This window comes from Nicotiana attenuata, unplaced genomic scaffold (genome assembly GCF_001879085.1).
Source record: "Nicotiana attenuata strain UT unplaced genomic scaffold, NIATTr2, whole genome shotgun sequence".
NCBI lineage: Eukaryota > Viridiplantae > Streptophyta > Magnoliopsida > Solanales > Solanaceae > Nicotiana > Nicotiana attenuata.
The window spans coordinates 225,240-250,730 of record NW_017670349.1 but is presented as its reverse complement, the minus strand read 5'-3'; positions in this window follow the sequence as shown (position 1 = coordinate 250,730).

Sequence of the window (25,491 nt, the reverse complement as noted above, 5' to 3'; positions counted from 1 at the left end):
CTTTTGCACGAACTTCTTCGAGTCCACACCTTTCAGGATCGAGGGTGCTCCCAGAATCTGGTCGACCCTGGAATTGTAGGTCTCGACCTTTTTGTCGTTGGCCTCTATATTCTTCTCGCCCGATTCGATCCTCCTCGTGAGGTCCTCCAGCATCTTTACAATGGTGGGGTCGGCTGCCGACCCGTTGTTGCTTGATCTCTCTGGTACCTGCTCGGCTGAGGGAGCCGTCCCCGGTGCTACCGTGCTAGGAATTTTCTGGTGACTTTGCAGCTGAGCAATAGCCAGCTATTGTGCCTGCAACATTTCAAAAATAACGTGAAGGCTAACATCCCGTTCTTCCCGAGCTTGGGTTTTCTGGGCTTCTTGTTGGTTGCCTTGGTGTATGCTCCTGTTGGTGTGGGAGCTTATTTCGACGTGTTGAGCGTCGCGTGAAACCGCGTCCGCGGGAGTCAGTTCCGATGCATTCTCAAGGTTTCGAGGTGGTACACTAACACCTGGGACGTCAACACCATTTTCTCCATGGTCTTCAAGGTTGATGTTTTCACGTGTGTTTACTGAGTTAGACATTTGACCTAAAATCAAAGATCTTGGACAAGAAAATGTGTGAAAGATAAATTGCGTTACGTGGTTTAACCAACAAGAAAATAATCACTATTATTTTTAGCCCCACGGTGGGCGCCAAACTATTTACTGTGAAAATGGTAATAACAATTAAATTTGATTATGGTATTCTAAAAATACGTGATCTATTTATATGCTGGCTGTTAAGCAGTTGATGCTATGTGAAAGACTTAGAAGCGATATTAGAGCTGGAGAGCAAGGAGATAACCAAACCGAATGATTAATAGTCGGGGCCTCGAGCTTGCTTATTCGAGGCTTCGAGGTCGAGTCTGACGCTCGGCTGAGAGCTATCAGGGGTAGTCGATGGGCGACTAATGGTTAGAATGAAATCAACGACGGCTCTTTATGGCCAATAATAAGCAATAAATGATGAACAATAAATAGACCACAATGAATGTAAGCAATAAGTGAAGTAATGGATTCAAGAGAATATGTTAGAGAGCAGAGAGAATGTTCTTGTGTATTTTAGTATGGAGCAACAGATCTCTGCAAAATGACAAGGATCCCCTTTATATATGAGGGGGAATCCCAATATAGTACAAAAGTATTAATTACAAAGATATGGGCTGACATAGCTATTTAATGCCTTGATTCGCCTTTTTACTGGCCCACTAGGCTTGACAGGCTATATGTGCGCGCCTTGGGAACTTCACCTTGGTCCGCCGAGACCACTAATTTACGTTGCCTCGGGGCCGGTCAGTACTTATACTATCTCGAAGTCAACCATTGAGAATTCTCAGAGTCAATCACAGGAACCCCCGGAGACGCCTTGATGCTCGTGAAATCGAACCGTCGATTTCTACCGTACACAGACGCCTAACTCACTTGCTAGGCAAGAAAAACATAATAAAAGTGAAACATAAATACTGAATTAGCAGAAATAGTACAAGTCTAAGGCCATCAACATTACATAATTGCATCGATACATAATAAATTCCACCAGAACTGAAAATACAGAGTTATGAGCTGTAATGAAAAATACAAATCTGAAATACAGAAAAAAAATAATATTATATGAATGAAAGACAATAGTAGAAAATGAAAAGAGATGCCAAGACTCCGGTCATGATGTAGTTCTACCTTGTCTATCCAATGATAACTCCGCAACAAGCCTCAGCTACTGATGGCTCGGTCCAACACCAGGATCTGCACAATTAAATGCAGAGTGTAGTATGAGTACAACTGACCCCAAGTACTCAGCAAGTATCATATCTAACCTCGGCTAGGTAATAGAAGCAAGAATTATAAATAATATTCGCTAATTACCTGTATAGTTCATAAATCCAACAAGTACAGAACAATAATATGATCAAGTCATGAATCAAAGAAACAACCACCTTGGTGCACACAATTATTTAACATACTCTGTTCAGTCAACAATCCAACATATAAAGAAGATATGCAAATAAATCAGGTAAACAACCAAGCAGATTGCAAGTAAAGATGAAATACAATAACCAAATCAAACACCATTTTCTCAGAATTGCCATAACCAAACCAAACCACTAATCAACCTGTCCTCAAACCGCGTGTACACCATCAAGAAAAGCATATGAGGGTGACCTTAGGGGGGTGGATCCAAATCCACATATTGTACGCTGTAATCACGTGCCATAAATATCAACCACACAGAATATTCACGTGCCATAATATCAGTATCTCTAATCCGCACGGTGTGGTCATGTGCTAAATATCAGAATCCGCTTGACATGTCACAGGCTCAATATTATGATCCCCACGGCGCGGTCACGTGCTCAATATCTCATGTGTTCAATATCACAATCCGCCCAGCGTGGTCACAGGCTCAATATCACAATCCGTACGGCATGGTCACATACTCAATATCACAATTCGCACAATGTGGTCACGTGCTACCAGTCCAATCCATATCACACAGAAAGAAGATATACAAGAATACATGTACATGATCAATGAACATCAAATTTCATATTCCTGGACTTGTATAAGTGACATGCTAAGGAGTATGCATGTGCAAAGTATGCTATCGTAGCTCAAATCAGGCAAATACATAACGAAAGTAGCAACTATCAGGTTCAACCAGGGGATTAACCTCTATGTGATCTCAAACATTGCTGAAATAGCTCACAACAGGGGTACAAATATAAGAACCATCACAACATGAATCTTAGCAATCAATCCAGCGCATATCATACTCTAAACACTACTCCCCAGTGTACGCACATCGGCTTAACCTCACACATGTGCGCCACCCATACCACGTGGCTATCATAAATAACTCAATCAACTAGTGCCTTAACCAAGCTTAGGTAAGATACTTACCTAAAGCAAGCTAAATCAGTACTCTAATAAGCCCTTCCCGCTTGAATCAACCTCCGAACGGCTTCAATCCAACCAAAATAACTTAATATCACCAATAAAAGCCATAAGAAACAATCCCAAATGATAAAGCTAAGATCTTGAATCAATTAAGCAAGGTCAACCCAAAAGGTCAAACCCCCGGTCCGCACTCCGGAACCCGACCTAACTCAAAAATTCCAAACACCCATTTCGATACGAGTTTAAATATATGTGTTTCATCCAGTTCCAACCTTAAATCGACCCTCAAATCGTCAATTATCACTCTCCAAAATCATAGTCCAAAACCCCCCCAAATCCTACCATTAATTCATATAAATTAGGAGTAATAATTTATAGGTAATCAATATCTAATACCAAAATCTAGTAAGGATCACTTACCCCTTCAATTGAGATGAAAAGACCTCCAAAAATCGCCTTTAATCGAGCTTCACAACTCCAAAAATGAGAAAATATCCAAACCCTTCAGTATAAAATCCTCTCCAGTAGTTTCGCATTTGCATGCACTTAACTACATTTGTGGTGTCGTTTCTGCTGTAAAAGGACCGCACATGCGATCCTCACTTGGCTCCTTACATCCCGCTTGTGCGGTCACCCAGCCACATTTGCAGTCACGCTTCTGCGCTTTCAGCATCATCTTCCGCATATGCGGACCCAGCTCCCAGCCTCCTCCTTTGCATCTATGCTCAACAATCGCAGATGCGCCATGGCATTTGTGCATACAGAACACATCGCCACACATGAGAGGCATGTTCCACCCGTATATGCCACTTCTGAACCCACCTTTACTTGCACTTGTCATGGTTAGAGTGCCTTATATGATAGACCAATATGCCGAAATGGAGAGAGAAGCAAAATTCAAGGAAGATGAGTCACTGTCAGAATAATTACGAGTATTAAGAAAGCAGATGAAGAACCTCCAAGTTGCTCGAGGGATCGAGAGCTTATATTATGAGGACCAATGCATACACCCTGATGTTGACATGCCCGCAAGGTACAACCATAAAAGTTTGACATCTTTGATGGAACAGGTGATCCCCATGCTCGCTTGAGGGTGTATTGTGACTAGTTGGTCGGAGTAGGAAGAAATGAGAAGTTAAGGATGAAGTTATTCATAGAGTTTGACTAGGGAAGCGCTTACTTGGTACACCAGATAAGACCCCTGGAACTAGAGGGAATGGCAGGACATGGCCGAAGATGAACTACTTCAGGTTTAACACTGAGATCACTCCGGATAGATTAGCTTTGGTTAATCTACGAAATAAGCCCTCTGATTCATTTCAAGAATACGCTCATCGTTGGTGATCAGAAGCTGCTATGTCACAACCCGCGTTGGACGATAACGAGCCGACTAAGTATTTCATTAGTGCTCAAGAAGGAACTTCGAGAACATGATGGGGTTGATGGGTCAAAAGTTCCTTGAGCTGGTCAAAAAGGGGGATTTCCTGTAAGAGGCATTAAGTCAGGAAAGATATAGGCAATGGCCGTGCTACAAACTTCTAGTAATGCTATACAATCTGGTTCCATCGACAGTGAGAAGAAGAAGAAAGAAGAAGTGACGGCGATTGCCCCCTATTATTAATCGGGTCAACCTCATCGAACCAATCCCTACCCCAAAAAAAACTCATCATCCATATCAACCCACTTATACCACAGTATATAACTCCAAACCATACTACAATACTCAACCCCACTACAACCCGCCCCGAGCCAATGCATATCTAAACCCATCACGAACATACTCTCTCGTTCAGACCACTACCCACCAAAACAGACCTGCCTATGCACCCAGGCAATGCCCGAACCGCAAAAACTTCACCCTAATTGCTGACCCTTTAGCCCAATCATTTGAGAGGTTGAGAAGAGCCGGACTTACATACCCGGTGGAAGGAAGAGTCCCCGATCAACCCATCAAGTATTTCGACGCAAGCAAGCGTTGTGCCAATCATTCAGGTGTTCCTGGACATGACATCGAGGATTTTTATAGGTTGAAGAATGAAATCAAAATGCTAATTAAGAGTGGAGCTATCCAATGCACCCCAACCCCACCAAATGTACACAATAGCCCACTACAAAGCATAGACACCAAGGAGCAAACATGATCATATAGGACGAGGACTATCAATTGAAATGGACTATCGTCACTACAAGGAATGTCGAAGTTGTAAGGACACCCTCTGAGGCAACTCCATTTATCACTGTGCAGATAGCACCCCCTGTGATTGTTTAGACATACCAACAAGGGCCCATCACAGCCGTTAGAGATGAGGGGAATCAAGAATATAAAAGAATTCCATGGACTTATCTGTCGATGGGAAAGGGCAAGATGACCGATACCGCAGCTGCTCATGGGATGACTAGTTCAGGAAGGTGTTACGCTCCAAAAGAGGTTAACTAAGGAAATCCGAATAGGGAATCAGAGGATAAACATAACTGACGCGAAGACAATGAAATTCTAGAGGAAAATTCCAGTTAAAAAATGCTCCATAGAAGAACACTTGCGGAAGACCCCTGCCCACATATAAATTATGGACTTATTGATGAGTTCCAATAGTCACAAGGACGATCTAGTAAAGGTGTTGAGTGGAGTAAGCGTGTCGGGAAACACTATCAGTGAGGCGCTAGCAGCAACTATTGGGAAGATGGTGGAGGCAAACAAGATTTCCTTTCGGAGGTATGAACTTCCTGTGGAGGGGATGGATCACAACATGGCTCTGCACATCACTGTCAAGTATGGAGACAAAGTCATATCTCGGGTACTTGTCGATGGTGGATCTGGAGTAAACATTTGTCCATTCTCTACTCTACCGGAATTAGGCATTCATATGAGGGAAGTAAAAGAGAGTCACATGAGAGTACGAGCTTTCTATGGGTCACAGAAGGATGTCATCGGAGAAATCTACTTAGTTCTACAAATTGGACAAGTTGAGTTCCCGATATTGTTTCTGGTGATGGATATCTCGTCTTCATACAATATACTAATATTGATGCCCAATTTTTCCCTCATATTTTATAAAATAGTATATATACTTTCAAAATATCATTTTTGCATCATTACTCAATTTACAATAGCCAAATAAGTATTTTCTATATTTTTTCATAATTTTTAAAGCTTTAGAATTGATTTTCTTGCATTTAAATTGTTCAAATATTTATTGATTATCCTTTCATGTTATTATGTGATGACTTAATTATCCAAATCTATTGTTTACACCCACATATATATATTATAATATTTTTACTTCATTCCATATGGTTACATTTTAATTTTTGGTCTATTTAAACAAGTTTTGCAATAATAGCCTACATTTTATACACAAGTATATTTATTACATTATTTATGTTAGAATAAAATTTTCATATTTTAATTATTTATTAATCACTTTTTATAAATTATTTTTTATAAATTTTGTATATTTAATTTTATATCCCAATGAAGGGATAATTTTCGGACCAAACAGACCCAAATCACTGGCCCAGAGATCCCAAATCCTTAGCCTAACCTCCTTTGGCCCAAACAAAACGACCCATATCCCTAATCCGGTCGGGACCCGTTAAAACGACCCGCTCCGCTTTCTTTTAAATACTAGCCGTTGATCTCTCTGATCAGCGGCCCACAATCACCCCTCTGTTTTTAACTATCCAAACCCACCTGAAACGCTACAATTTATCTAAGACCGTCGCCCCTAAATCCTCTCTTCTCATTCCTATCAAACCCTAACTGCCTCCCCCAAATTTCCTCTGAATCCGATCAATTTATCTCGTAGTTTCTTACAAGACTATGGTATTACATAGTACTTGCCCCATTTTTTGCAAGTACCAATCTCCCGAATCAAGAGAAATCAGAATCACTCCTCAAGGTTCAGACGATTTTTAATCTATATACATTCACAGCAAGATTATATGGTACTGCTTTACCAAGATTCTTCGGCAAATCTGAGATTCTAGGTAAAACTAGGTTTGCCTAATTTTTCTCCTAATTTGGTTCTAACTCGATTTTGCATGCTATTTTTTCCTTGTTTATGTTTGATTGACTATGTTTCTTTGTTTGTTCGTTCAATTTTTACTACTATATAAACCCCCTTCCTCATTCCCTTTCGAAGGTCTTAACGATTATTACTTAACTACTATTACCACTACTGTTATCTCAACTCTCACTCTTCTATACTTGCTGCACTCTTGGCTCTTAGCCGGCTGAAATCCAAGGCCATCAGAACCCTCTCTATCGACCTCCCTAGTGTGAGCACTGCTCGGAGCTCATTTGAGGCTCCTATGAACCCTGACGCACTAGGATTTGGGTCTTTTGGTTGTTCTCTTTGCTGCTGATATTTGAGCTGTTGCTGACACTTACTCTTCTCTTCTATTTTGTTTGTTGAATCTGAAAACTGGTGAGTGTCTCGACCATTGCAATTCTGTCATCTCTGCTCGTTTCTAGTGCTTCGCATACCCAAGTTAATTCAACAAATATGACTCCAATATTGTGTTATTATCATTGCCAATTTTACTTACTTTGTAGCTATTCTGCAATTATGAGTCTTCGAGTGTCACAACCTGCATAGATTTTTAAACTCCAATATGTTCAGCTTGAATGACTGTGTACCTTTAAGTTTCCTTTGTTGTTCTGCTGTTTACGGTGAGTTTTTCTCATGCCTTGTTTTGGATCCTCGCACTGAAATTCCTAGGGAATCATCTCCTACCCAAAATTTGCCTTAATGAACTTCTAGTGATAACTCCTTTATGTGAACTTTGTTCTTACCTACTTACATAAATCATATCTGTTGTCATAATGTTTTAACCAAACTTGTTGCTTTGTCTTTGGTGTTTGGTCAATCCTGCATTCATTAGTATTGTGTATGCTTCTAGTTAAATCACAATACATTTAGATTCCATGATCAATGCATAGTCGGCTGGCTTAAGTTCTAAGTCTGCCTATCCTATTTAACCTTAAGATAATATGTCTTCCTGCCACGATACCTTTGGACTTTAAGATCTTTGTTTTATGCTCAACATGATTAGGCTTCTCATTGATTGCTTGCCTGTTTGACATGTGTAATTATCATTTCCTGACTATGACCCTATCTGACCATTCATGACTTAGACTCCTAGGTTTTAAAATCCTTTTACCCTAATGCTCTATTCTGAACTCATTCTGGAAAAGCCTAGCATGTTCACCTCATATAGTATGTTTAGCCTGTTAATCCAAAATGGCATGTCTCCTTAATTGTCATAGTGTTATTACTATTTTTATCATGTTGTCACCTGCTTAATGATTTAACCTATGTTGCATTTACCATTGCAAATCGAGTCTATTGACTCTCCTAGTTTCATGTTCTTTATTTAATCAATACTGTCACTTTTTCTTCTGAAATGCCAATGTGTTAATGAATCCTGCATAATGTCACACAACCCTGTCTCTATGAGGTGTTGCTTTAGAACTATTTTGTTGATTTCCATGTGTGGTCCATTAATTTATTTGGTAAAGTGGTCAATATTGTAACTATTGGGCTTGATATAAGTCCATGTGTGGCTTTGGGTTGTACAAATGGACATACTCTCCTGTTTTGGGAAGTGTTTGGATCTAGGCCTGCTATTTGAGTGAAAGAGTCTATTGAAGGCCCAGGTAGTACTGGGTTAGCTCTTCTTGACCTGCTCTATTTGTTGGGCCTGTAGTCATCTCGATTCTGTAATATTTGAGTTCATTTTTTGTTTTATCTTTGGGTATGTAATAATTTGTAAACAAACGATGGGGGAGATTCGTGAAAAGGGACGGGGTATCCCAATTCTTGCATAAACAGGTAGAGAGCATATATATAGGATCTACCTGCTTTGTTTGCTACTTTGTTCGACATGCTTCATTTTCACACACGCATAGAAACCATGCCTATAGGAAATCACACACTTCACTTAACCTGTCTAATATTTATACACCATTCAAAGCATGCTGGTTTAGGCATTTGCTATACCTGTCAACTGTTGTGCACATTTAGGCATCATGCCTATAGGATGCAATAACATGTGCTTCGCTAGTCTAGATACCATGTCTATAGGGCTTCAACTAATCAATCAATCAGTCGCTTCTATTGCTTTATTACATTGCTAACCTAGATAACATGACTCTAGGATCTTAATCAATTAATTGACTACTCTTGCTACTTCGTTGTACTGCCACACTTAGATGACATGCCTATAGGGATAAAGTATTATAAAAGTAGATTCAACTGTCAACCATTAGAAATCCTGTCTATAGGATATTGTCGCCCGCCTAAGAAGCATATTTATAAAATCATCGTTGTTAATCCTGAGCTTTCAAGCAGTGTACCAACTCATTATGCAAACAATTAGAGATCATATCTATAGGACCTGTAATACCTTAATATACCAATGCGTTAGTCTAAAGCTGCAATGCTGCTTGTGTAATACTAGAAATCAGAATCACATGGAGACTATGCCTATAGGACTCAACGACTCTAATGTATCCAAAACTGTCTACTGCCTAGTCTGCCGCGTGCATTTGTTGTTTATGTGTGGAGGCTAACTTGATCCCTTTATTGTCTTTATGTGAAGTCCTATATGTTTTGAATGTGCACCTAGCCTTTATAATTTTGAGCATCCTGAGTAGAGCCTAGAACCACCCAAATAATGGGTCCAAAGCCTCCTGGACTATAGGCATGGGATGGGTAGTGCACGCATAAGACACGACCTATAGTTGAATTAGAGTGCCTTTAGGTAAACAACTTTAACATAGTAATCGGGTAGTAGGAGATGATAGTATGTGCCCGCTGAATAATTTGAGAAACCCCTACCTTAAGGGAGTTGTGATGTATTATTTATGTTGTGAAATCGGGCTAGTCTATTACATGGCAGATCGAGATTGAAACGTGAAGGGTTGAAAATCACCCAGGGTTATATCGAACTAGGATATGAGGTCAGAATGCCCGTCCTCGAGAATTTCGAGTCCAGGCCCCCGGAATCGACCCTGACCCCGAATGAGCTCGAGGAAACATTGTCAAACCTAATAAAGGAAGGCCAAATATCCGTAACTGGTTGAGTATCACGGCGGGAATCTCGGCACGTATCAATGAGAAACCGGCTATATACATTCATTCAGAAGCAATATACTGTTATTTTCTCTTTAAGTTTATTTCAACTATGTCTTAACACTGATCGAAGAGCATTCTTCTAAAGGGTGCCCCCCAAAGGTTGTTACTGTTCAATTCGTGTGGTTTGAGCTTGTTTTATCATATTTTATTACTAATTACAATTTAACTTATTTCTTTGTGTTGATTTAATCCACGTGTCCTTAAAATCACTTACAAAATCAATTTATCCGATTTTGAGGGTAAACAGTTAGGCGCCCACCTTGGGGGTAGGATAATGGTTGTTAGTTGATACGAATCTCCATAACACACACTATTTTACACTTGTTATTTGATGAGTCTCCGATTTCAGGATAAAAATGTCGAACTCTCAAACTGCACCCCTACATGTTGACAATGAGTCCGACCACCATTGCAAAAATGACATCGTAGCACCCGGGAATGACATGCCCCCCGTCGACCTTGACGGAATCCCGACTGCTGACCCAATCGATGTTAGCTCGTATGTGGATATCAATGCAAATTTTCCCACCGATCCTGAGGACGGTGTCAGTAGGAATGTTCGATCGGCCATACAAAGTACGCACGGTGGCGAATATGGTGGAGTCAACTTGCGGGTGATCTTCGAAATGTTGCAGGCTCAACAGGCGGCGATAGCCCAACTTCAGAACCAGAGCCACCTGCCAAGTAGGATTGAGCCCAAACCAACCCAGGAAGTTCTTCGCAGAGTTGAACTGGTCTTAGGGAGATCTAATGAGAAGGAATCGGGGACCAACCAAATAATCATGAAGATGCTCGATGAACTGACAAAACGGATAGAGTCGGGAGAGGAAAAGATCGAAGCAAACGATAAGAAGGTGGAAACCTACAATTCTAGGGGTCGACCAAATCCCAGGAGCACCGTTGATATTGAAAGACCTGGACTCTAAGAAGTTCCTATAGTAACCTTTTCCTCAGAGCACGACTCCCAAGCCAATCCTAAGAAGTTTTGCATGCCCGAAATTCCTAGGTACAATTGAATGACCAACCCGAACGAGCATGTTACTTCCTACACATACGCCATCAAAGGGAATGACTTGGAGGATGATGAGATCGAATCTATCTTACTAAAGAAATTCGGGGAGACCCTGTCGAATTGAGTTATGATATGGTATCATAATTTACCACCTAATTATATTGACTCACTTGCTATGCTTGCAGACTCTTTCATGAAGGCACACGCCGGGCTATCAAGGTCGAGACCAGGAAGTCGGACCTTTTCAAAGTAAAGCAGAAGGATAACGAAATGCTCAAAGAGTTAGCGTTCCGATTTCAAATGGAACGGATGGACCTGCCACCGGTCACTGATGATTGGGCCGTTCAAGCTTTCACCCAAGGACTCATTGTTCGAAGCTCGATGTCTTCACAACAGTTGAAGCAAAATCTGATAGAGTACCCTACTGTTACTTGGGCCAATGTGCATAACCAGTATCAATCAAAATTCAAAGTCGAAGATCATCAACTTGGGGCTCTTTCCGGGTCCGCTTATCTTGTCAGACCCGTCGAAAGAATCAAGAGAGATATTGACCAGTTACCGAGATCGAACAGGGATCGGTACTAGCCATATAATGGAGATAGAAGAAACAGTGCGTCCGGGCAAAGTTCTATGCGAAATGAAAGGAGAAATGATCGAGGTTAGAGAACTCGAGAACTTATGAGTAAGAACGGCTTCGACAGGACTATTGGGCCTAAAGAAGCATCAATGTTATCGGAATATAACTTTAGCATTGATGCGGCTGCCATCGCATTAGCTATCGAACGCATCCAAGATACCAAATGGCCTCGGCCTTTACAATCTGATCTAGCCCAAAGGGATCCTAACTAGATGTGCAAATATCATGGAACTCATGGCCACAGAATAGACGATTGCCGACAGTTGAAAGAGGAAGTAGCCCAGTTGTTCAACAATGGGCACCTTCGAGAATTTCTAAGCGACCGAGCCAAGAATCATTTCAGAAATAGGGACTCTAACAAACAGATCAAACCAGAAGAACCTCAACACGTCATTAACATGATCAACGGTGGGGTTGATGTCCCTCAAGGGCCGATGTTGAAGCGCACAAGTGTCTATCACAAGGGAAAAAAATCTGGAATACATACTAGAAGGAACTTTGTCCTTCAACAACGAGGATGCAGAAGGGATCATGCAGCCTCACAACGATGCACTGCTAATATTTGTACTTATAAATAAATCTCGAATTAAGCGTGTGTTAATTGATCCAGGTAGCTCGGCCAACATAATCCGGTCGAGAGTCGTTGAACAACTCGTTCTACAAGATCAAATTGTGCCTGCAGTCTGAGTTTCGAACGGATTCAACATGGCATTTGAAACCACTAAGAGGGAGATAACATTACAGTCAATGTCGCCGGGACCATCCAGGAGGCCAAGCTTTATGTGATTGAAGGAGACATGAGATACAATGCCTTGTTCGGGAGGCCATAGATCCATAACATGAGGGCAGTGCCCTCAGCTCTTCACCAAGTGTTAAAATTCCCACGCCGGGAGGGATTAAGACAATCTACGGAGAACAACCGGCCGCAAAAGAGATGTTTGCAGTCAAAGAAGTGATTCCGACATCAACACTCGCTACGTCAAAGGAACCAAGTTTGGGTGCAAAGCAAGAGGTCAAATAGCAATCACCAATACCAGCCACGACCCAACCGGATATATAAGAGACTGACAATGATGATGATTATGGGGTCCCCCGATCTTTTATTGTCCCCGATGACTCCGATGCTACTAAATCTACGGTCGAAGAGCTAGAACAGGTAATATTTATCGAGCATCTAACCGATCGGAAGGTATACCTGGGCACGGGGTTAACTCCCGAGCTCAGGGAAAAACTCATCCAATTTCATATAGATAACATAGACTGATTTTCTTGGCCCCATCTTGATATGACAGGGATCCCACCGAAGATAACCACTCACAAGCTAAGCCTTGACCTGAAATTACATCCGATAAAGCTGAAGAGGAGGCCCCAATCCGAGGTCAAACATGCTTTCATCAAGGACGAGATACCTAAACTCTTTAAAATAGGGTACATTCCGGAGGTTATATACCCGGATTTGGTAGCAAACGTAGTGGTAGTCCCTAAAAGGGGAACAAATTAAGAATATGTTTAGACTATAAGTATTGGAACAAAGCGTGTCCCAAGGACTCCTTCCCTCTACCCAACATCGATCGCATGACCGATGCCACGGTTGGCCACGAGATCCTTCTCGATGCCCATTCCGGGTACAACCAAATACGGATGGACGTAGATGATCTGGAAGAAACCTCCTTCATCACTAAGTACGGCACATACTACTATAACGTGATGCCATTCGGATTAAAAACACCAGCTCCACTTATCAATGCCTAGTGAACCGGATGTTTGAGGAACAAATAGGATAATGAATGGAGGTTTACATTGACGATATATTGGTTAAGTCCTTGCGAGCAGAGGACCATTTATAACATTTGCAAGAAACCTTTAGCATTTTGAAGAAGTACAATATGAAGCTGAGAAATGTGTGTTCGGAGTCGGATCAGGTAAATTCCTCGGATTCATGGTATCCAACCGAGAAACCGAGATCAACCCCGGCAAGATCAAAGCCATCGAAGATATCACGATTGTGAACAACGTGAAGGCCGTGCAACAATTAACCGGACGCATAAATGCAATGGGGCGATTCATCTCAAGGTCATCAGATAAGACTCGCCGATTCTTTTTGCTACTAATGAAGAAGAACAACTATTTGTGGAACCCTAAGTGTCAACGGGCCTTGAAGGAACTCAAGCAGTATCTATCGAGCCCACCGCTGCTTCACACCAAAGGTAGACGAAAACTATACCTATACTTGGCAGTATCGGAGATAGCGGTAAGTGCAGTCTTGGTTCGGGAAGAACACGGTATGCAATTTCCAATTTACTATGTTAGCAGGACTCTAGGTGAGGCTGAAACTAGGTACCCTCGCCTAGAAAAATTGGCGCTCGCTTTGCTAAGCGCCTCTAGGAAACTGAAACAATATTTTCAGTGCCATCCCCTATGTGTTGTGGCAACTTACCCGTTGCAAAATATTATGCATAAAATCGAACTCTCGGGACGGTTGGCCAAATGGGTCGTGGAAATCAGTGGGCATGATATTGAATATCGACCTCGGACAACCATCAAATCTAAAGTTCTGGCAGATTTCGTGACTGATTTTACACCGGCCCTGATATCCAAGGTCGAACGAGAGTTATTGGTAAACTCAGGGACGTCCTCGAGAATCTGGACCCTCATTAAGGACGGTGCCTTGAACGCAAAATGGTCCGGACTTGGCATCACGTTGAGGCCACCAACAGGCAATGAAGTTAGACAATCTATTAGGACTGTAAAATTGACTAACAACGAGGCCGAATATGAGACCATGATTACAGGTCTCGAAATAGCCAAAAGCTTGGGCGTGGAGGTGATCGAAGCTAAGTGCGATTCCCTCCTTGTTGTAAACCAAGTTAATGGAAAATTCGAGGTCAGAGAAGAACAAATGCAAAGGTACTTGGATAAGTTGCAGGTAGCATTGCATCGGTTCAAGGACTGGACCTTGCAACACTTGCCCCGGGATCAAAATAGTGAGGCCGATTCCCTTGCTAACTTGGGGTCTTCGGTCGAAGACGGTGAGCTCAACTCGGGGCAGTCGTACAACTCATGAGATCGGTGGTGAAAGAAGGTCATACCGAGATAAACTCTATAAGCCTTACTTGGGATTGGAGAAACAAATATGTAGAATATCCAATGAGTGGAAAATTCCACTTGGATCCAAAAGAATCGAGGGCCCTGCATACAAAGGCTGCCTAGTTTAGCTTGTCCAAAGATGGAACCCTATTCAGAAGAACGTTCGATGGCCCACTGGAGATAGGTCTAGGACCAGGAGATACCGAGTTCTGGTGCTGAATCATTGGTTCAAAAGGTGATTAGAGCCGGCTATTACTGGATCGGTATGGAGAAAGACGTGAAGGAGTTTGTACTAAAATTTGATGGATGACAACGACAGGCTCAGATGATTGACCAACCCGGGGAGCTGCTGCACTCGGTTTTGTCGCCATGGCCATTCATGAAGTGGGGAATGGACACTGTCGGCCCCCTTTATTTATTTTATTTATGACTGACTATTTTTCTATGTGGGTGGAAGCCCAGGCATACGAGAAGTTCAGGGAGAAGGAAGTCATCGATTACATTTGACGTCATATGTTGGTTTGGAATGCCGGCCAAGATCGTGTGCGACAACGGAAAGCAATTCATCGGTGGCAAAGTAACAAAATTTCTTGAAGACCACAAGGTCAAAAGGATCCTATCAACACCCTATCACCCTACTGGGAATGGACAAGCCGAATAGACCAACAACACCATACTCCAAAACCTTAAAAAAGAGGTTGACCGGCGCCAAAGGAAAATGGAAGGAAATCCTACACGAAGTCCTGTGGGCATACTGTACGACCTCGAAGTTCAATACTGGGGCTACTCCATTCTTATTGGTTTATGGTGCTGAAGCTCTAATACCGATCGAAGCTGGAGAACCAAGCATCATATTCTGTGACAATGGAATCAAATGACAAGGCCATGAGAACGAGCCTAGAGCTGTTAGATGAGAGGCGCGAATTTACCCTCGTTCGGTTAGCTGCCCAAAAGCAACGGATCGAGAGATATTACAACAGAAGTCCCAAGTTTGGATACTTCAACGTCGGGGACTTAGTATTAAGGAAGGTCATACTGAACACCCGAAACCCAAACAAGGGGAAGTTGGGGCCGAACCGGGAAGGTCCATATCGTATCATCCGAATCACCAGAAAGGGGTCCTACAAACTCAAAACAATGAGCGGTGAACAACTACCGAGCAATTGGAATATAACTCATCTGAAACCCTAAGCATGAATTTCCCCAAGGGCCTGCCTTCGAGATTGCCACTTCGCGTGCTCGATGATGTCTTTCGCTCGAACCTCAGCCACCTCGGCATCAGCCTTATAAATGGCCACCATCTCATGGGTATCAACTTTAACTACTTTGGCTTCCGACTTGACCGTTTCAAGCTCCTTGGCCAGATTTTCTCGATCAGAGATGGCCAAATTCAACTAGGACAAGAGCTCCTCGATCTTCTTGGCATGCACCAAGGACTTCTCCTTTATAGCTCGATCCTGGACCTCAACCGAGGCCAGCTGTGCCCAGGCGGTCCATTTTCTTTTTCCATTCTTCGGCCTCAGCCTTTACCGCATCCACCTCTTCCTAGAGCTGTCCGATCTGGTAAAGCTTCTGTTGGACCTACGGGTTCGGACCATTACCACCATATCTGACTCATCATCACTAACCTCAAATACTTTTCTTACCTGCTCGACCAGGTCGGCATTCTCCTTCCGAGCCGCCTCCAGCTCAGCATGAAGTTTCTTGACCTTCCCCTCACGTTGCTCATTGAGAAGTTTGTAAGCATCCCTCTTCAAAATGAGCTCTCCGGTCTCGGCCTCATGGTGGATTAACTCTTCTTGATATTGGAGAAAAGTGTCGTTATGAAGCATCGAGGCCTACAACATAAAGGAAAAGGTTACGATTATTTATGACTCAATCTGAGTACATAATAAAAAAGTCGTCAAGAGGCATTAGAAGTTACCCGGTTTAATGCCTGTTGGGCTTTCTTGAACAGGTAGGGCACTTCCACCTCATTCATATTTTCTTGATCCTCTTCGGTCACCAGGAACCGAAGATAACTTGCAACCTCACAGGGGCAGAGAAGACCCGGGCATCCTCCGAAATAGACATAATAATCGACCACTTCCGGTCAAGATCTTCACTCGGAGCTGGGAACCGGTGTACTAGTTTCGCACTCGAGGAATATCCGGTGGTTCCCGAAGATGGACTCTTCTTTGGTACCGGTAATTCAACCAACCCTGTAACGTCTTCCGAGACGGAAGAGTCTAAACCATCATAGAAGTTGTAAAAGGGGCCTGCCACCCCTTGGGGACCCTAATTTAGGTGTCTTTTGAACGTCTGGGACTCGAGGTTCATGGAGTCGGTAAATGAAGGCGACTTAGAGAGATCTATCACTCCAGGTTCATCCTTCAGGGAATTATCCTTTGCTCGAGAAGCACCAGCCACAGTCTTTTTAACGGCCTCCCTAACTTAGGGCAAAACGGCCTCGGCCCTCACTGGTTCGAAGACCTTGGCCACTGCCTCCTCATCCGCCTCCCTAGTTTGAGGCAGTTTGGTGTTGCCTCGTACGCGGGCACCAGTTTGGAAGCTTCTTCTTCTCCTCACCCTGCTTCGGAGTAAAGGGCTCGGTGGGTCAATCCTCGTTATCAGATGGAGGCCTTATGGTGACATCCTTGGAAAGACCTGCAAAGAAAGAAAAAAAGGGGAAATGAGTAAGAACTCAACAGCCCGAAGGAAACCGAAGTGTTGTTACTCAAGAAAGCAATCTCACTGTGAGAACGGGCCTACCACCGGCCCTTCAAAAGTTTGTTCTATGCGTGCACGGAATATGGTTTCTATGAGACAATGCCCTCGAACCACTCCTTGAGTCGAGGAACTGCATTCGAAACCCGAGCAACAACTGCATCGTCTCCAAACATCGATAAGAAAGGAGAAAAAGAGAGTAAAAACAACATTTTGGGTAAAACAGAACTTTACTTACGTTTTGTGTTCTACTCCTCGAGGAAGGGCATGTCCTTGGCGAGGATAAGATCCGAGGTCCTCACCCGGACAAATCGGCCTAGACAACCTCGGTCTTGATCTTCATCGATGCTCGAGAATGGGGCTTTAGTGGCCCGGTGCGCAAGTTTAATAAGTCCCCCCAGAAGAACCGGGGACTGTATAGGCGCATTACATGGTCAACGGTGAATAGGTATTTATCAATCTTGCTCATGAAGAATCGGAGAAGAATGACTATCCTTCAGAATGAGGGGTGGATCTGACCAAGGCACACCTCATACCTTTTATAGAATTGGATGATCAACGGGTTTAACTAACTCAACGTAAAGGGATAAGTGTAAACACTTAAGTATCCCTTAACGTTGGTAGTGATATCTTCTTCGGGCCTAGGAACCACCATATCTTTTTCGACCCAATTGCAGTCCTTTATGTAGGGAGGATCTCTTCACTGGTCGAGCAGATATACCTGGAGAGTTTCTCACCCCAGCCCGAAACGGGTGAAGGTTTTTCAACCTTGAAGTCAGCGGTCATCGAGCACCCGCTAGGAATAACGCGCCAAGAAGAGGTTCCGCCACTGGTTCCTCGCCAATCGGCCGTGATGAGGAACCAGTTTCTTATTGAGGAACTGGCTTAGAAGTCTTCACTATTTTATGCTAAATAAAGATTAAGGAGAAGAATTTAGAAGGGTACGCTTAATGGTTTTGAGTGAAGACAAGCGAGAGATCTTACAAAGAGCCCAAGAAATCTGGGTACAAGTGCTAGAAAATGCAAAGATTTTTATGAACAAGAGTAGAGAAGGTTTGGATGAAAAAACAAGAGTAGAGAAGGTTTGGATGAAAAGTTTGAATGAATGTAGAAGGGGGTATTTATAATTTTCAAACGACAATTCAAAACCAGGAGTGGCTGACCAGCAACTGACAAACATTTAATGCCATTAAGACGTGACTGACGAGACGTTTTGTTCATTTTTTCATTTCTGACACGGAGTATCGAGGCGAGAATCGGGAGCTCATATCGTTTCTCGTTGTTTACTCTCCGAAAAACAAAGGAACTATCTATATACGATTGAAATCAGGCTCGTCTACTGCATGGAAGATTGGGATTGAAACGTGAAGGGTTGAAAATCAACCCCGGGTTCCATCGAACTAGGATACGAAGTCAGAATGCCTGTCCTTGAGAATTTCAAGTCCATGACCCTGGAATCGACCCTGACCCCGAATGAGCTCGAGGAATTGTCAGACCAAATAACAGAAGGCCGAAATATCAGTAACCGGTTGGGTGTCACGGTGAGAATCTAGTCACGTATCAATGAGAAATCGGCTAATCAACAAATCATGCGATTTTTACCTTTTATAGAATTGTGCCTAAAGTAGGATTTCCCTACTATTTAAAGGGAGTTTGATTATTTGTATAAGACATTGTAACATTTATTCAGAAGCAAAATATTATAATTTTCTCATTAAGTTCTATTTCAACCGTGTCTTGACACTATTCGAAACGCATTCGGCTAAAGGGTGGCTCTCCCCCTCCCCAAGGTTGTTACTGTTCAATTCGTGTGGTTTGAGTTTACATTATTATATTTTATTTCTAATTACGATTTAACTTATCGCTCTGTGTCGATTCAATCCACGTATCCTTAAAACCACTTACAAATTCAATTGTTTTCTGATTTTGAGGGTAATCAATCCTTTAGGCTAAAAAACATAGGACCCCATCCTTTATATGTTCCTTGTTCGTTACTACTTATTAGTCATTGAATATAGAATAATTAAGTTGTACCTTGTGACCTCTAAGGACTTGTATTTATTATCTATATAGTTTAATTGTTGCCCGATTTCCTTTACACTTGTTCACAACAGAACCTTTAAATTCCTTGTCTTCCCTCACTCATATGATCTGTTAGGACAAATATAATGCGATAATCCCACATAGTGTAAACTTCGGCCAGGACCCACAGTTGTGGACCTCGAAGAGTGCCTAACACCTTCTCGAGGTAATTTGAGCGCTTACCCGATCTTTGGTGACACAGACTAGTTAAATCAGAGTTATTTGCAAATAGGTGCCCAAACACACCTTAAAATCGTTAGGTCGCCACTCTCCTATTTTAATACCTATTTAAAAGAGTTGTCACATGTCAAAACCCGCTTTCGAGAGAAAAAGGGATGCGACAGTCGCAATTGCGACCCTAACCCAGGCCTGCTGACTTCACAAATGCGAAGGGAAAGTCTTATTTGTGATATATGACCACCCTTGTACCCCTTAGCAATTGCAAGGTTGGTGCTCGCAATTGCGATATTGGAGCACCAGCAAACAACCAATTCTATTTCAGTTAAAAATCATTATGAAATGCGCCTGAAACTCATCCGAGCCCTTGGGGCTCTAGACCGAACATCCACAATTGTCTAAAAACATCATACAAACTCGATCATGCAATCAAAATACAAAATAACATCTAAAAATACGAATCATACATCAAAACGCAAGAATTTCAAAGAAAAAGTTCAAGAACATATAGAACTATAACCAAGCGTCCGAATACTATCAAATCAACTCCAAATGATACCAAATTTTGCAAACAAGTTCTAATAGCATAACGGACCTATTCCATGTCCCAAAACTAAGTTCTGAACCAAATAGCCAAAAGTCAACCCACGGTCAAACTTCTAAACCTCAAATAAATAATTTCCAGCAAAACAACACAAATGAACCTATGGATCTATGAATTCAATTCTGGGCATAAGCTCAAGTCCAAAATCATGATACAAAGCTATCGGAGCCATCAAAACACCGTTCCGACGTCCTTTTCACATAAGTCAAAGTTCGGTCAACATAATCAACTTAGGCTTCTGAGCTAAGAATCAAACGGTCCAAATCAACCCAAAAACTTCCCGCAACAAAAATAATCAACCCCGTAAGTCATAAAATAAAAATTACACATGTGTGAAGCATCAAAAGGGAAGCTACTACATCAAGGGCACATCCAGGAAAGATTCATCATCAAGGAAGAACCATCAAGAAATGATACTTGCATCAGAAGAAACTTCTAAACATGTCATAATCCGGAATAACGACATTTGTTGTAAACATAAATCGTTTTCTCAAAACGGCTTTTAAAAGAAATTCTGTTCTTCCATCAACCGAACTTCGTGGCATAGTTCACCAGATTCAGGGCAAGGTGTCACGACCCAAAATTGAACCAGTCATGATGGCACCTAACCCAACCCGCTAGGTAAGACAATTAGCAACAATCCAATTTAAAAGAGATTTATTAAGAGAGATAAAGATAATATAACGAAACTTTTATACAAAAAATTTCCCCAAGACTGGTAGTACAAATTGCGAGACACTAAAACTTAGATTTTTACAAAAATGAATTGAAATAATTACAACATTTTTTTGAAATGTAAATGAAGAGAATTCGAATCTAAAGCTACCAAGGACAAGCGATAGCCATAGCTGGAAGGCAGGTACGTCTTCAACGTCAGTTCCGCCCATACATAGCATCATCACACCAAGATCTGCACACAAGGTGCTAAAGTGTAGTATGAGTACAACTGACCCCATGTACTCAATAAGTATCGTAACTAACCTCGGCGAGGTTAAAGAAGCAAGAACTATAGATGATACTCACTAACACATGTGCAGTTCATAATCTCAACAAGGATAGAACAGATATATGATCAAATCAGGAAAATCTCAAGTAAAACCATTTTTGATGCTCACGATTCTTTGTTTTAACATGTTCTGCTCAGACAACAATCTAGCATATAAAGAAGATATGCAAGTAAATCAAGTAATCAGTAAAGGGATTTGCAAGTAAAGACGAAATGCAATAACCAAATATCAGCCCGTTGTGGTGCGCAACCCGGTCCAATAACGGTAACCAGCTCTTCTAGAGCTCACATCAATATCAACCGCATGAATAACCTCACGTGCTGCATGCACAACTCACATGCTATAGTACCAACATCTGGATCCATACAGACAACTCACCACAGCACAGACAACACATGTGCTATAGTATCAATATCTGGATCTGCACGGACAACTCACATGCTATTGTATAAATACGCACAGACAACTCACGTGCTAATATCACAAACCGCTAGGCGTGGTCACAGGCATCCAGTCCAAATCGTATCGCCCAGAAGAAAGTATACAAGAATACATGTATATGATAGATAAATATCATATTTCATGCTCCTGGACTGGTATAATTGCGTGCTAAAGTGTAGGCATGTGCAATGTGTGTTATCATAGCTCAGATCGGCAATTTATCATAGAAAAAGCAATTACCTAGTTTATACAAGGAATAAACTTTTTCGTAACCTCAAGCGTGGCTCAAATAGTCCACAATAATGATACAAATAAGAGAAATATTACATCTTAAAGCTTAACAGTGAACTCTAGGCATATCGTAGCCTAAGCACTACCCCGAGCATGGATAAATACCCGGGTGCTGGCACATGGGTTCAAACCCCACACATATGCGCACCCATAGCACAGAGCTATCACAAATAACTCAGGCAACTAGTGCCTCAACAAAGTTTAGATAGGATTTTTACCTCAAACAAGCAAAATCCAATACCGAGCAAGCCAACCAATACTCTTGAAACGCCATCCTGCGCGTACTAATCTCTGAACTGCTCGAAACTAGTCAAAAGCAACTCAATAACATCAAACAATGCCAAAGGAAACAAATCCAATCGATAAAGTTCGAACATTTAATAAAAAGCCCCAAATTCAACCAAAAAGTCAAACCGGACCCACACCTCGGAACCCGACAAAACTCATGAAATCCAACAACCTATTCAATTATGAGTCCAACCATACTAATTTCACTCAAATCCGACTCCGAATATCCCGACTCGCACCAGACTCAGATCTCGTAGATGCGCTTTTGCATCTGTGCTTATTCCTTCGCAGAAGAGGAACTCACCATGACACCTCTAATTCGCAGAAGCAAGAATTCCATTGCATAAGCGTGTCCGCACCTACGGCCAATTATGTGCAGGCGCGATGAACCATCACCAAAACTACCAACATGACCAGATAATGTGAAACTCGTCCGAAACACACCTGAGTCCCCTCGGGGCCCTGTCCAAACATGCCAAAAAGTTAATAGCATAACACAAACCTACTCAAGTCCTCAAATCACACATAACAATATCGAAACGGCAGATCTAACCTCAAAACAAACTTAATGAACTTTTGAACTTCAACTTCCAAACCTCGTGCCGAACCATATCAAATCAACATGGAATGAACTCAGATTTTTGCGCACAAGTCCCAATTGACATAACAAAGCTATTACAATTCCTGGAACAACAATCTGAACCCGATCTCATCAACGTCAACTCCCGTTCAAGCTTATGAATATTCCAGACCTCCAAATTTCCAACGTTCGCCAAATAGTGCCGAAACCTTCTCGAAAAATCAAAATGCAAATCCGAGCATACACCCAAGTCCAAAATCACCATCCTGACCTAACGGAATCATCAAAAATCTTATCTGAGGTTAATTTCTCAAAAGTCAAACTTTGTCAACTCTTCCAACATAAAGCTTCAAACATGAAATTCATTCTTCCAAACTAATTCCGAATCAACTGAAAACAAATATCGAATACACACAAGTCATAATAAATCATACAAAGCTAATAAAGACTCCAAATAGCTGAACGGAATGCTAATTCTCAAAACACCGGTCGGGTCGTTATATTCTCCCCCACATAAACATACGTTCGTCCTCGAACGTGCCCAGAGTCATTCCAAAGCTATCAAATCGCCGTGTAACCTTATCATGCACATACTCGGGGGTGATCCCACACCACCCCGCTCCATATAAGTCTTATATCACCACATGAATGAAGATCCTCACTTCATCCTTAGCCCATAAGCCTTGGTGCCCAATTTCCAACATCTGGAATTCCTCACAAGACCTGAATCTTGTATGTATACCCTGTATAAGTCTTAACGAGCTATTAAGCCAATAGCCATAATCCAAGATAAAATCACATGATATATCACATAACTCGCATGCTCGTAGCAAAATTTTCCGATCAAAGTAGTTCTTCAAAACAAACCCGATACGGTGATAAACCTCATATCGAGTGAAACCTTGTTCAAAACCTTCGTGCAATGCTGATGATGAAAGAAACACATAGAAACTCATAACCACTCATCAGATCAACAAGTTATGGAGCTCTCTCCCTCTCCCGACAAGAACCAAAGACAAATATTAAGCTATTTCGGATATTATTCTTCCGAACATACCGCAATCAAATCCGATAACATCCATTCCAGGTCCAACAAGAACTCTACTGAATGCCACACTAATACAACCTTAAGCCATAAACCATGAATTCTTTGCACCAATACGCAACAATTCAAATGCATCAAAAAATGGAAAATGACCCATATGAGAGAACCGTCCCCCAGGCTCAATAAGTACCACTACAAATGCAATGCTATGGACCATTCACACATACTAGAACCAAAACACACGAATCTATCACAAAATATCTTAACCCGGCTACAATGCATGACCCCATCCAAACACTAGTCCTTATGAAATACCTCAAGCCACAATGCTCAAAATCAACAACCAAGCGCAATTTGACATCAAGTACACGAAGTGCATGACTATTATCACAGAGAAGCAAATAGCACAATATACCACAGCCCGGAATGACCATAACCAAGGCGCAATCAACCATCTAACACTCCAATAACCATTTCGCTTGAACTCCGCTACAAGGCCCTAACAGAACCGCATCGAGTGGCCATATAACCAACAAATCACAAACCCTCGCAGCATAGAAAAGTAATACTTAGAACACATCAGAACACAAACAAGCTCAACTCTAACCGAATGACAAACCTTTCAGCAATAACGGTGCTGAGTCAACAAATCCAACCCGGTGTAGAATACGCATCCTCATTACTTACAAATGGGCCTTTAAATCAACTCCGATCATCCCTAAATGGATAAGCGGTCCTCCAAAAGTCCACAATGACCTAACTATAGCACGTACTACTATCTAGCTAACTTTGGCCACATCTTCACAGTCCGCTACCACGAAACAATCTACTTCTGAGATCTCACAGTCTCAAAATCCATAGCACACATGAATCACCATAGCCGATCCCAGCTCCGCCACTCGAATGACTAACACATCTATCATACATAATCATCCCCACGAGAAATACTTCTATAATTTTTCCATGCCACATAGCAAAAATCTGAATATCAAATATCGATCAATCAGGAGAGTACCACAATATCAATGAAGCATCAGTAAGCCAAAACTTAGTGCGCCTTCTGAATGTACACTCTTCTCAGGTAATACCAAGTAGTAATAGCATTCATATTGTCATCTGAAACCTTTCACGTTTTCTAAGAATTCGTCACCTTCCCTTCCAAAACTCAACCATGACCTTGCACATGCAAACCTCAATCCCACACAACAGAACGTATCTATCATACCATCATATGAAAAGCATAAGAATCTCATAATCAACTCTGCGTCATCAACAAAAGACACGCCCGATCAGTCAGAAACCTTCCAGTTGATTCCATCAAGGAGAAAATCACAAGACATAACATGCTCCTCACGCCAGTAGGAAATATCCAGCTCAAATGGTGGTAGAAATCTTCGAGAACTCTTCGAAACCCATTTACACATAACCAAGCCATCAGAACTGAATCTCTCTAACTCAACCAAGCCATGCAGGTTT